This window comes from Myxocyprinus asiaticus, chromosome 31, assembly GCF_019703515.2.
Source record: "Myxocyprinus asiaticus isolate MX2 ecotype Aquarium Trade chromosome 31, UBuf_Myxa_2, whole genome shotgun sequence".
NCBI classification, from domain to species: Eukaryota; Metazoa; Chordata; class Actinopteri; order Cypriniformes; family Catostomidae; genus Myxocyprinus; species Myxocyprinus asiaticus.
In genome coordinates, this window is record NC_059374.1 from 10,293,778 (window position 1) to 10,307,491 (window position 13,714).

The following is a 13,714-nucleotide window of genomic DNA, read 5'->3' on the forward strand; positions in this document are numbered from 1 at the left end:
TACTGCATGCAGTTAAATGGGACACCTGTATGGAGAAAGGGACCCCACCATATACACGCACGTATTCACAGTGACGTCATAGTATAGCAGCCCATCAAAGGCTGTTCATGACTGCGTACACATACACAACAGAGAAGCAGGAGACCCGACACGATACCTCTTCTAACGAAAAGTGTTTTACTCTGATGACTTCTTTGGCAAAGGCAGCAGAAATATAGGGCTCCAGACTGCGACTAAATGGTCGCATCTTGCAATAATTTTCCCCCGGGTGAGTTTTCTTTTTTTTTTTTTTTTTTTAAAGAGGACACCACAACTCTGTGACTACAGAGTTTGCAAATTCTCGTTGATTATGCACGACATGTCTGTTTCTGTTTCGTATGTAAAAAACGGAATGTAATAGCACTAGCCACTACCCGGATCAATTATTAGCCAGCTCAATGAACAGAGCAGAGCGAGCGCAGAGCAGTCTCACCCACGCAGCGCAAATCATTATAAACAGCGCTGTGAGAAGCATGGACCGAAACTCATTTGAATTTGGCTATGAAAAAACCCTATGAAAACCCTTACTGTCTCATGCCTTGGTGATTTAATGAGTTTAAACCATATTTAACAGCACACCATTATAAACAACACTGACCAGAACATAAATTATAAGGCTGTGCAATACACATCACCACCCTAACAAAATTGTACCTTGGATTTACTATAGTAACACTTAGTGTTCCTAAATAATTAATTTCTGTTACAATTATGTCAGTTTCAGAAAGTTTCTATTTTGTTTTTATAGTTTCTAAATGTATAGTTTGTCAGTTATAACAAAAATGCCATAGTTTATTTTGTTGAATTGACTTACTATCATAGTGAGGAGCCATGCTTGGTTTTACCAGTGACTACCTGTGATCTAGTTACAATTATCACTTAAAATTATGGACACTAATGGAGGAACTATGGCAACTTTTCATAATTATTATGGAGCAAGCAATCAGTTTTTCTTTGGTGTAAAATCTGTTCTAGAACAATAACTGGCTTTCAGAAATTAAAAGAGATGACTGTACTTCAGTAGGATCAGAAACGGAATATTTAAATTTAGCCCATGTATAAATAAAATTTTACAGATGTTACTGTTGCATCAAGTCAAAATCAGTGCTATACTGTCTTACTGTATGTGCATTTCAGCAACAAAATAATATAAAATATATAATAATGCCACTATTTTTATTAGTTTCTATCATTAATTATTTTTTTAAATTAAAGACAAAAAAATGTTTATTTTTCCACTGTTGCTACCAAATCAGGTGCTGGTGCCAACATCTGTAGAACCTGGTGGCACCCATATGTTAGTCTGGAGCCCTGTGGTGACGTATGTTCTGTTAGATAGGTTTATATTTTCTATTTGTGTTTATGTTTAATAAAAATAGTGAAAGTGATTTTCTGAGCACTTCAAGTGTCAAAAGCTCCCAGTTAATAATAAACAAACATGACAAGTCGAATATGAATAACCCATCTATAATGATTCTACGGTAATTTTAAGCTATTACTCCACCGACGTGCGTAAATACGGGTCCGGCCTTGCAGGCTCGTGGACACAGCAGCACCGCTGCTGAAAAAAATCCTAGGGGAAACACTGTGGTTGCAGGTAATATTTGGAGGAGGGACACAAATATATGTAGTGCAAGATGAGTCACAAGCTTTTTTGGTAAATTTTTCCGCAAGAGAATGTTCATTTTAAATGTGCATATTTTCTTTAAGTTTATTTTGTCAACTGTTAGGCGTACAAAGCTTAACATACATGGACTAAAAGCCACAAAACTCTCATTTTAATTTCACCGAGTCATTTTAAATGATATTTTATCATATATATATATATATATATATATATATATATATATATATATATATACACACACACACACACACACACAGTACTGTGCAAATGTCTTAGGCACATAAGATGTTTCACAAAAGCATTTATCTTAAGGTGGTTATTTATATCTTCAGCTTTAGTGTGTCAATAGGAAATATAAATGTTAGACTCCCAAACATTACTTTTGCAAAACAGAAAAGATTAGAATAGAAGAACAGGGAGCCCTGCAACAGATGTCATGAACCCCACAAAGCCCCCCACTGAACATTGTGTCAGTCTGAGATTACATGAAGAGACAGAAGCAACTGTGACAGCCTAAATAGATAGAACTGTGGCAAATTCTCCAAGAAGCTTGGAACATTCAATCTGCCAACAACCAAGAAAAACTGTGTCCAGGTGTACCTAGGAGAATTGGTGCTGTTTAAAGGCAAAGGTGATCACACCAAATATTGATTTAGCCTTTTTATGTTTACTGGACTTTGTATGACGTTAATTGATAAATGAAAACTATGTCATTATTTTTGAAGACATCCTCACTATGCAACATTTTTCACAAGTGCCTAAACTTTTTGCACAGTACTGTATGTACATATGTATGTGTGTATTATATATATATATATATATATATATATATATATATATATATATATATATATACACACATACATACATACATACATACATACATACACACACACACACACACACATATATTCGTGAGGCTTGTCACGTCTATAGTGTTACAGTTCTTGGGCAGTTTTGTGTTGATCCGGTGGTTCACATACAGTTGCGGTCAAAATTATTCAACCCCCCTGACCAGCAATACATTCTGGTGATGTGAATTAAAACACATCAACTAAAACCTCAGTAAACAGTCAAAGTAAGTTTTTAATACACATTTGAGTGATTTTGAGAACAAAGAGTTCAGTTTACCCAAATTTTAAAATAAATCACAATGGTATCCACAAATGTCATGTCAAAAATATTCAACCCCCAAAGTCAATCATTTGTGGAGCATCCTTTATCCTTAATAACAGCAAATAAATGTTTCAGGTTATTCAGAATTTTTACACATTTCTCATGAGCAAAAGCTTCCAGCTCATTGACATTCTTTGGTTTCTGTGCTGCCACTGCTTCTATGATATCCAAACAAAGGTTTGCAATAGGATTTTAATGATGGACTGAAAGGGCCATTTAAGGACATTCCACGACCTATCCCTGAACCAGATTTTGGACAACTTGGATGTATCCTTGGTGTTACTGTCTTGCTGGAAAGTCCAGTGATCACCGAGCTTCAATTTACACACTGAAAGTATCACATTTTTCATGCCAAAATGGCCTGATACCTGAAAGAATCCATGGTGTCAGTCACATAGTCAGGATAGCCGTTTCCTGCAGCTGCAAAACACCCCCATAACAGGACTGACCCCCCTACATGCTTGACTGTAGGGATGGTGTCGTTCTTGTCATCACCTTGTCATCTTACTCCAGACGTACTGCTGACCCATGGGTCTAAAACGCATTTTCAGTTTAGTGTCATACGTCTATAAAACCTTCTTCCAGGACTCCACAGATCTTTCCTAATTACTTCTTGAATATTCATGTCAACATTTCCCTTGGTGAAGTTTTGCTTTCTTCCACACCCCAAGAAGGTTGCTGTTGTACCATATTTAAAAAATTTAAGAATGGTGCTGCCAACTTTGCCTATTGGAAATTGAAGTACCTTGGAAATGTACTTTTAGCCATGACCTTTCTTGGGGAATGAAATAATCTCCTCTATTAGCTTTTGAGACATTTTATTTTTAATTGCATTTTTTGCATAGAAATACATTTTTGCTTACAACGCTAAACTTAAATAAGTGCCATTGCAGATTGATGACTTAATTTTGTTTTAAAACAATTACTTGTGTAGCCTTACATGTTTAAGAAACAGCTACATGCAATAGGGGTTGAATAATTATGACATGGCTGTATTTAAAAAAAAATCTTACTATTTAGAAATATTAGGTTATATATTCACACTATGACTTTGAATGTGTCACTCAACTGATATAGATGTAAAGTTTAAAAATTCTGGGTCATCAGAAAAGCTTACCTCTGTAAATCCTTACTGTCTTGGGGGGGCAAACTAATAAATTAATTAGTTTGCAACTGTATTAATTTGGCTTGTGGGTCATAAAACTAGCAGTACAACAGTACAACAGAAGGGAGAATGAGGGGGGAGGTGGAATAGTAAAATGAGGAATGTAACAGCTGAATGTTTTGGATGAAGGCCAAACATTTCTACTCGCTCCCAACAGGTGGAAATAAAAAATAAAATATAAAAAATAAAAACAAGGGGCGGTAACATTTAGTACAGGTAGATTTTAAATGTATCAAGCTAACTGGATTGTTGACATACCCAAGACACCCCCCCATGCAAAGGCTAACACTCCATTTGAGTAATGACTAAACTTCAGTTCTGAGGGATGGCTTATGCCATCCAGACTTATTACATGGCTCTCTAATCTGGAATACTTGATTCTGATTGGTCAACTGCAGCATGTTTTATAATGACTGCTAAATAAAAATAACCTCAGTTGTTTTCCAGTAAAAAAAACAAAACAAAAAAAATCTAAATATCCTTAAAACATCATAATTAGTAAAATGATGTAAGATATAAAGTCTTGTTTTAGATGAATCTAATAATTTAATTAATATAATATAATATTTTTTATATATTATTATTATAAAAAAAACAATTTGCTAATGGTGTAAGAAAAATTTGAAAAGGAAAAAGCTTGTTTTCCCTTTTGAATTAAGTTTATTTTTCAATACCACTGGCAAATAGGTTTTTTGTGTGTGTGTTTGTCATTTTGCATCTCAATTAATTGTATCTTGTTATAAGGATGTTTTTACTGGAAAAAGACAAAAATACTTTGTGAAGAGGAGGGGGGCGTGGCCAGGCCGTGATGGTGCATGGCCGGTGCTGAATCAGGTGATATATATATATATATAGAGAGAGAGAGAGAGGACCCAAAAACCTTCTGTAGACACAAACAATTACAAAAAGTACAGTGTTGGCATCAGATGGTAATACCATCATGGCTGATATATTCCATGGTATTTACATGGTACTCCAAGTACTTCAAGGAATATCATGATATTAGCATAGTACATATCCAAAAATCTTGGTAGTACCATGCTCAAAAAATATGGCCTTATGTGGGTCAAAGACAAAAATCAAGACAAGGTCTGCAGTAAGGGAAAATGAAAATACATTTGCAGAAATGCAGAAGAAAGCAATTTAAATAGCAAGAGAAAAAGGTAAAAGGGGAACGGAAAGGACAGTGTGTATAAAAGCGTGAGAGAGGCTTGGTTTAATTACAGATGCATTTCTTCTTTGCCGATGTCTCTGAGGTAGACTCTACTATAAATAGCATCTGGGGGAGGACAATTTAGTGATGGCACATCACTGGCCTTGGAAGATGAGTGTGCGCGCGCACACACACAGCTTCTGTGTGTGTGTGTGTGTGTGTGTGGGTGGGTTTGGGTGGTTTGAGGAAATTGTTTTAGGTTACAAACTGGTAATTACAAGGGTATAATGCATAAATGTGGTTTGAGGACATTTCTGGTGTCCCCATAATTCAAATCGCTTAAAGAAAAAAAATAAAGAAATAAAGAAAAAAAACATACATGAGGGTTAGGTTTAGGGGTGGTGTTAGGGGATAGAATCTATAGTTCATACAGTATAAAAATCATTGTCTATGGAGAGTCCTCAGAAGGATAGCCGTACCAACGTGTGTGTGTAAAATCATTCTGAAGATTGGCAATGTCAGTAGCCATAAATTAATCACCCATAAAAAGAATAAAATATTAATATTTCAGCCTACTAAATTGACCTAGCCAGAATAACATAGTAAACTAGATAGTAATCTAGTGTTCTGAGTGTTTTTAGCACACTGCTATCCACCTTTTTCCTGAACGCTGAAGTGTTTCATGGTTCATAACGGAAGCCAGTTTTCATTTTCAAGTCTCCCGTGTTATCACTTGCAATGGCGTATATTTTTACGTGATAATGTGATGTTTACTGTAGTAAATTTGTAAAAAATTGCCAATAAAAAATAAAAAATAAAATAAAAACATGTGGCTTCATAGTTGCACAAGTTGAGGCTGAACTAATTTTTCTCCATCTAACACTTAAAATGGTTGTTCACCATCTGTATTGCTCCTTCCAGAAGTTTTTACATTGCTTCTTATGGAGACCGGAACCAGAAAACTGTCCAGCGGCAATAAGAATCAGCCCAGTTGTTGCTAAAGAAAACTGTGGATATGGTTGCCTGGTTGTTGCGAAGGTGTTCTGTGGTTGCTTACTATGTTAAAAGAGCCCACTCACAAGTCTAACACTTTTTGCAGGGACAAAAAGCAAACAGAGCCTGAATCACTGGCATTCAAAGACTGGATTTGCCCGGTTTATCATCTGACAGTCAAAAATGTCTGATCAGTTAAAAACAAATAGTAAAAGCACACCCCTCCAAAGTAAGCCACATGATGTTTGAGGTATCATTCGAAGCACAAATAGTGTGTTACGAGTTAAGCACCAAAGTTTAATACTTAGGATAAGGGATCTGAACAAACCCCAATTAAGAGCGATTTTATTTTAGTGATGTGTGCCTTAGCAAACACCAATACTCATATTTCCTGTGAGATAAAACATTTGTACACTACTATGAGATATAAAGAGTCTTTGGCAACTTTCAAAGGTTGGGGTTATGACAGTTATTAACTGAACCATTTGGCAGACATTATCCCAATAGGCAGCTAGGATGCCATGTACTATTAAGTCTTAAACTGAACTTCAACCTAGGGCTGCTTGATTATGGCAAAAACCATAATCACGATTATTTTGGTCAATACTGATATCACAATTATTTAACATGATTACTCATTAACTTTGGAAACATCATGCATTTATTGAACTTTTAAAAAACTTGTCTTTTTAACTGTGGATTTCCTTGAATTTGAAATGTAAACTGCAATAGGGAGGAGGCTATTGTCATATGATAATTATTTTATGTTAGGTATGGTAGTCAAATAAAGGAAAGACTCCATCGCCATCATTTACAGCAGGGGTGCTCACACTTCTATGGAATGAGGTCTACTTTTTCATCATGTTATTGCCGCAAGATCTACCATGTAAATGAAAGGCTATACAGTTGAAGTCAGAAGTTTACATACACCTTAGCTAAATACATTTAAACTCAGTTTTTCACAATTCCTGACATTTAATCGTAGAAAACATTCCCTGTTTTAAGTCAGTTAGGATCACTACTTTAATTTTAAGAATGTGAAATGTCATGGGGGCCTGGGTAGCTCAGCGAGTAAAGACAAATGACTAGTTCACATCCAGGGCGTGCTGAGTGACTCCAGCCAGGTCTCCTAAGCAACCAAATTGGCTCGGTTGCTAGGGAGGATAAAGTCACAAGGGGTAACCTCCTCGTGGTCGCTATAATGTGGTTCTCGCTCTCAGTGGGGCGCGTGGATGCCGCGGAGAATAGCGTGAAGCCTCCACACGTGCTATGTCTCTGCGGTAACGTGCTTAACAAGCCACGTGATAAGATGCATGGATTGACGGTCTCAGATGCGGAGGCAACTGAGATTTGTCCTCCGCCACCTGGATTGAGGCAAGTCACTATGCCACCACAAGGACTTAGAGCACATTGGGAATTGGGCATTCCAGATTGGGGAGAAAAGGGGAGAGAAAAAAAAGAATGTGAAATGTCAAAATAATAGTAGAGAGAATGATTTTTTTCAGCTTTTATTTCTTTCATCACTTTCCCAGGTGGGTCAGAAGTTTACATACACTTTGTTAGTATCTGGTAGCATTGCTTTTAAATTGTTTAACTTGGGTCAAACATTTTGGGTAGCCTGCCACAAGCTTCTCACAATAAGCTGCTGGAATTCTGGCGCATTCTTTCAGACAGAACATCATTATGGTCATTATGGCCAAACAGTTCAATTTTTGTTTCATCAGACTAGAGGACATTTCTCCAAAAAGTAAGATCTTTGTCCCCATGTGCACTTGCAAACTGTAGTCTGGCTTTTTTATGGTGGTTTTGGGAGCATTGGCTTCTTCCTTGCTGAGCAGCCTTTCAGGTTATGTTGATATAGTACTCGTTTTACTGTGGCTATAGATACTTGTCTACCTGTTTCCTCCAGCATCTTCACAAGGTCCTTTGCTGTTGTTCTGGTATTCATTTGCACTTTTCACACCAAACTACTTTCATCTCTAGGAGACAGAATGCGTCTCCTTCCTGAGCGGTATGATGGCTGCATAGTCCCATGGTATTTATACTTGCGTACTATTGTTTGTACAGATGAACGTGGTACCTTCAGGCGTTTGGAAATTGCTCCCAAAGATGAACCAAACTTGTGGAGGTCCACAGTTTTTTTTTTTTCTGAGGTCTTGGCTGATTTCTTTTGATTTTCCCATGATGTCAAGCAAAGAGGCACTGAGTTTGAAGGTAGGCCTTAAAATACATCCACAGTTACACCTCCAATTGACTCCAATTAGCCTATCAGAAGCTAATTGGCTAATTTCCTAAAGGCTTGACGTAATTTTCCAAGCTGCTTAAAGGCACAGTTAACTTAGTGTATGTAAACTTCTGACCCACTGGAATTGTGATATAGTCAGTTAAATGTGAAACAATCTGTCTGTAAACAATTGTTGGAAAAATTACTCGTGTCATGCACAAAGTAGATGTCCTAAACGACCTGCCAAAACTATAGTTTGCTAATATGACATCTATGGAGTGGTTAAAAAAAAAGAGTTTTAATGACTTCAACCTAAGTGTATGTAAACGTCTGACTTTAACTGTACATTATCACAGTACTAAAATTTCAGCAGTCGGTAGTAAAATTTGATGATTCTCAATACCAGCTTCAAACCCACAACAAATAACAACACTAACTAATATATTAATTATGGAAGAATGGTTTCAAGTTCTTAGGTAATTATTCAAGACTAGTAAACAGTCAGTAATAAAATAACAATAAAAAACAGCAATGAATGGAAATAGATTAAAAATAATAGAACAAAAAATACAAATTAAGAATATTCAGTGCTTTTTAAACAGCTTTAAAAGTTTTTAACAGCAGTAGGCTGTCAAGTATTCAAGTAAACATTCAGAATGAAATGCAACAGAAAACTACTTCTGGTCTTCACTGTATGATTATAGTACATTAATACTTTTTAAAGCTACTAAAGTTACCCAGTCAAGAGCAGTGATTGTTTTCTCGTTTTCCTGTTATGGTTGTTTGATTATTATAATGACACACTACACTAGATGGCAGCAGGTCTATTAGTTTACATTTATACTTATTTTGAAATGTATTTGACCATTCAGGTGTGCATTAGCGCGAGCATTTTCAATACACACACACGTTCAGCACACACACATACACCGCCTGTAAATCAAACATGGCGCAGCTATTACTAGATCACTAGCGAATTATAAAATTACATGCTCTGGATTACTTTCAACAGCAGAATAAGAATATTAACTTTCTAATAAGTGACACAGGCCTAGCCTATCACAAATATAGGCAGTTATTTTTTTTGTTATTGACGTTTTAATCATTCTGCTTGTCCGGTCGGGCAAGTAAACTTCTTTCACTTGACCCTTTAAAAATCCACTTGTCCCGGACAAGCGTTAATGTCGAGCCCTGATTAAATATTGTATTCAACATTCTCCGATAACAGGGGCCTGGGTAGCTCAGTGGTAAAAGATGCTGGCTACCACCCCTGGAGTTCGCTAGTTCTCTAATCCCAGGGCGTGCTGAGTAACTCCAACCAGGTCTCCTAAGCAACCAAATTGGCCTGGTTGCTAGGGAGGGTGGTCGCTATAATGTGGTTCGTTCTCGGTGGGGCGCGTGGCGAGTTGGTCGTGGATGCCGCGTTGGATGGCGTGAAGCCTCCACACGTGCTATGTCTCCGTGGCAACGCACTCAAGCCATGTGATAAGATGCACGGGTTGGCGGTCTCAGACACGGAGGCAGCTGGGATTCGTCCTCCGCCACCCGGATTGAGGCGAATCACTACGCGACCACGAGGATTTAAAAGTGCATAGGGAATTTGGCATTCCAAATGAATTTTTTTCTTCTGCAGTACAGCTCCTTAAGTAAATGTACATTGTTTTAAAGGAGTTTTAGATATTATTTTGGAAAACAAGCCAAAAAAGACTAATCAAAAACATATTTTGTTCCAGTGTATAATTGGCTAAGACTACACTCTCTCATCTTTGTTCATTTCAATCCATCTTTAACTCACAAAAACCTAACATTCTCTTCTTAATAAAGCTTGAATCTACGATTTTCTTCATGATAAGATACACACAGTGAACGTGACATATATTATGATTCACTAATCTAGCTGCAGCAAATGCGTGCGAGTGACAAGCGTCCCTGTGCCAGAGTGTGCGTCAGCCGGGAGAAGATTCAATCTCTTCCCCGGTCACATCACGCAACTCATAGATGTGGCGCTGACTACACAGAGAAATGCCAGTTTCAGAGTTTATTTTCATAACCTGCTTCCTTATTATTTGAACTTTAATAAAGGATGCTTTAAAGATATAATGCCGGGGTGTTTAATTGCGAAACGGATTGAGGCACAATGATAATTATGGTGACAATTTTTTAGATTACAATTACAGCTGCCACAATTAACTAATCCTGAAAAGTGTCATTTATAAATGTCTGTGTAGGTCTACTCATTGGAACCAATAAAAGACAAGTCAGTTGCTCGCTTCGGTGTATAATTTATTTAAAATTTGAATAAAATCTTTGTTTTACATGCTCCTAAGACAGCATGTATGCCATGTGTAATTGACCATTTAATCACTGTCTTCATTTACAGATTTTCAGAAACAGTTCCCAGAAACCGTTCATTCTGCATTTTCATGATAGTTAAGACTTGACCTGGTTCTATGGTAATTAAAATGCACCTTACATAGGCTGCAAAGTACTTGCTTTCGGTCACAAGTCCCATCTGGGCTTGTATTTTACATACAAATATTGTCAAGAGGTCCTTTCCCCATTACTGCTGCTGTGTTTTGTGGTGTGCGCGTCAGTGTAATCACTCCAGGCAGACACATCGCAAAGGTTCCACACAAGTCCCACCGTTGTTTTTGCTGGTTTATGCTTTATTAATGGTAATGCGTTAATCGCGCTTAAGAAAAATTAACGCGTAAAATGTTATTGCTCGCATTCTTTAACACATAAATTTTGACAGCTTTAATATATGTGTGTATATATATATATATATATATATATATGTGTGTATATATATATATATATATATATATATATATATATATGTGTATATATATATATATATATATATATATATATATATATATATATATATATATATATATATATATATATATACACACACACACCGATCAGCCACAACATTAAAACCACTGACAGGTGAATTCAATAACATTGATTATCTTGTTACAATGGCTCCTGTCAAGGGGTGGGATATATTAGGCAGCAAGTGAACAGTCAGTTCTTGAATTTCATGTGTTGGAACCAGGAAAAATGGGCAAGCGTAAGAATCTGAGAGACTCTGACAAGAGCCAAATTGTGATGGCTAGAAGACTGAGTCAGAGCATCTCCAAACGGCAAGTCTTGTGGTGTGTTCCCGGTATGCAGTGGTTAGTTTTTACCAAAAGTGGTCCGAGGAAGGACAACCGGTGAATCGGCGACAGGGTCATGGGCGCCCAAGGCTCATTGATGCACGTGGGGAGCAAAGGCTAGCCCGTCTGGTCTGATCCCACAGAAGAGCTACTGTAGCACAAACTGCTGAAAAACTTAATGCTGGCCATGAGAGAAATGTGTCAGAACACACAGTGCATCGCAGCTTGCTGCGTATGGGGCTTCCAAGCCACAGACCGATCAGAGTGCCCATGCTGACCCCTGTCCACTGCCAAAAATGCCTACAATGGGCACTTGAGCATCAGAACTGGACCATGGAGCAAAATAGAAGGTGTCCTGGTCTGATGAATAATGTTTTCTTTTAGATCATGTGGATGGCCAGGTGCGTGTGCGTCGTTTACCTGGGGAAGAGATGGCAGCAGGATGCACTATGGGAAGAAGGTAGGCCGGTGGAGGCAGTGTGATGCTCTGAGCAATGTTCTGCTGGGAAACCTTGGGTCCTGGCATTCATGTGGATGTTACTTTGACATGTACCACCTACCTAAAGTTTGTTGCAGGCCACATACACCCCTTCATAAAAACGGTACTTTTCATGCGCCCTGCCATGCTGCAAAAAACTGTTCAGGAATAGTTTGAGGAACATGACAAAGAGTTCAAGGTGTTGACTTGGCCTCCAAATGCCCCAGATCTCAACTATGGGATGTGCTGGACCAACAAGTCCGATCCATGGAGGCCCCACCTTGCAACTTACAGGATCTGCTGCTAATGTCTTGGTGCCAGATACCACAGGACACCTTCAGAGGTCTTGTGGAGTCCATGCCTCGCGGGTCAGTGCTGTTTTGGTGGCATGAGTGGGACCTACATGATATTAGGCAGGTGGTTTTAATATTGTGGCTGATCGGTGTGTGTGTGTGTGTGTAATATATATATATATATATATATATATATATATATATATATATATATATATATATATATACATACATACACTGTTGTTGGCAGTAGTAGCGGCAGCGCAAAATGGAACGGGACACCTGCTTGTTTACTGTTGGAGTGACGCACTGCAACAGACGCTTCAATTGTAGACAGCATCATTGATTATAGCGTCTGGTGTAGACAGGGTGTGAGTGTTAACAGTTGTGCTTGAGATGAATAGTGCAATATATTCGGATGCAATGTGTTGGATGTGCATTATGTGTAAACCGTGAATTTCTAATTGTCTAATTAGAAACCGTCTAATTACATTTCTAATGTTTTGGTGCTTGTTTATTCTCTTCTGATTGAGTTTCAAAAATGGTTGAATTTGAGGGACTGCACGTTGTTAGCCAATCATAACAGAGGGCATTTACATTGAAGTTGAAAAGGAGGAGCTGAGGCAAAAATCAAGCTTTTCAAAATGATGGTCAGAGACATCCCTGTAAAGATATATTTTACTTTAAACAACCTTCACATCGCATTCCTTCAAAGGTGATGGAAAGTTTACTTGGAATTGCTCTCCGGTGACAGAACACATGAACAATTGCGTTTCAGACTTTACATGGAATAGCAATTTTTTTGCATGCGCAGTAAGGGGAGTTAAGGGTTTTCATATGTTTCCGTGTGGATAAGAAACTTCTGGAAAACACTTTTCAAAACGAAAACACGGTTTTCAAATGTTTCCGGATTAATGTGGACGTACCCTCAGCTGTTGAGAACCCCCCCTCCCCCAACCAAAAGAACAAGATACTTGTCCTTCTCTTGTGGACAGGCATGCTGGGATAAAAATACTTCTTTGCAGGGAGTCAGAGGGGGTGAGGGTGTGTGCCGTCACACCAGGGTGCAAGCCGAGGGTGTTGTGGGTGTAATTTAGGGTACCATCCCAAGAGTTTAGCCCACAATGTGTGAGCACCTCCCTAAAGTGTGTTTTTCTGTAAGCAGAGCACCATTAAATACAGCACGAGCAAACACTCACACACAGACACATGTAAACTGTATGGAAAAGATAGCCTGTACCCTCTAACATTTGATTTATTGCAGGACAGAATAGCGTCTTGGTGACTTGCACTGGATTTGTATGACTATTTTATGTAGAACTTAGACCATCAGTTTCATCACCAATTTAACAACAGTACTAAAACCTTTTTACTTTATGAAGTACCTATAACGTCAAAA

At 37.9% G+C, this 13,714-nt stretch overlaps 1 protein-coding gene across 1 annotated transcript in view; it reads right to left on the reverse strand.

Annotated features, from left to right (window-relative positions):
* Positions 1 to 13,714, reverse strand: part of LOC127422014 (sodium/potassium-transporting ATPase subunit beta-3-like) — a 42,432-nt gene that overhangs the window by 16,225 nt on the left and 12,493 nt on the right. The gene's annotated exons all lie outside the window — the stretch shown is intronic.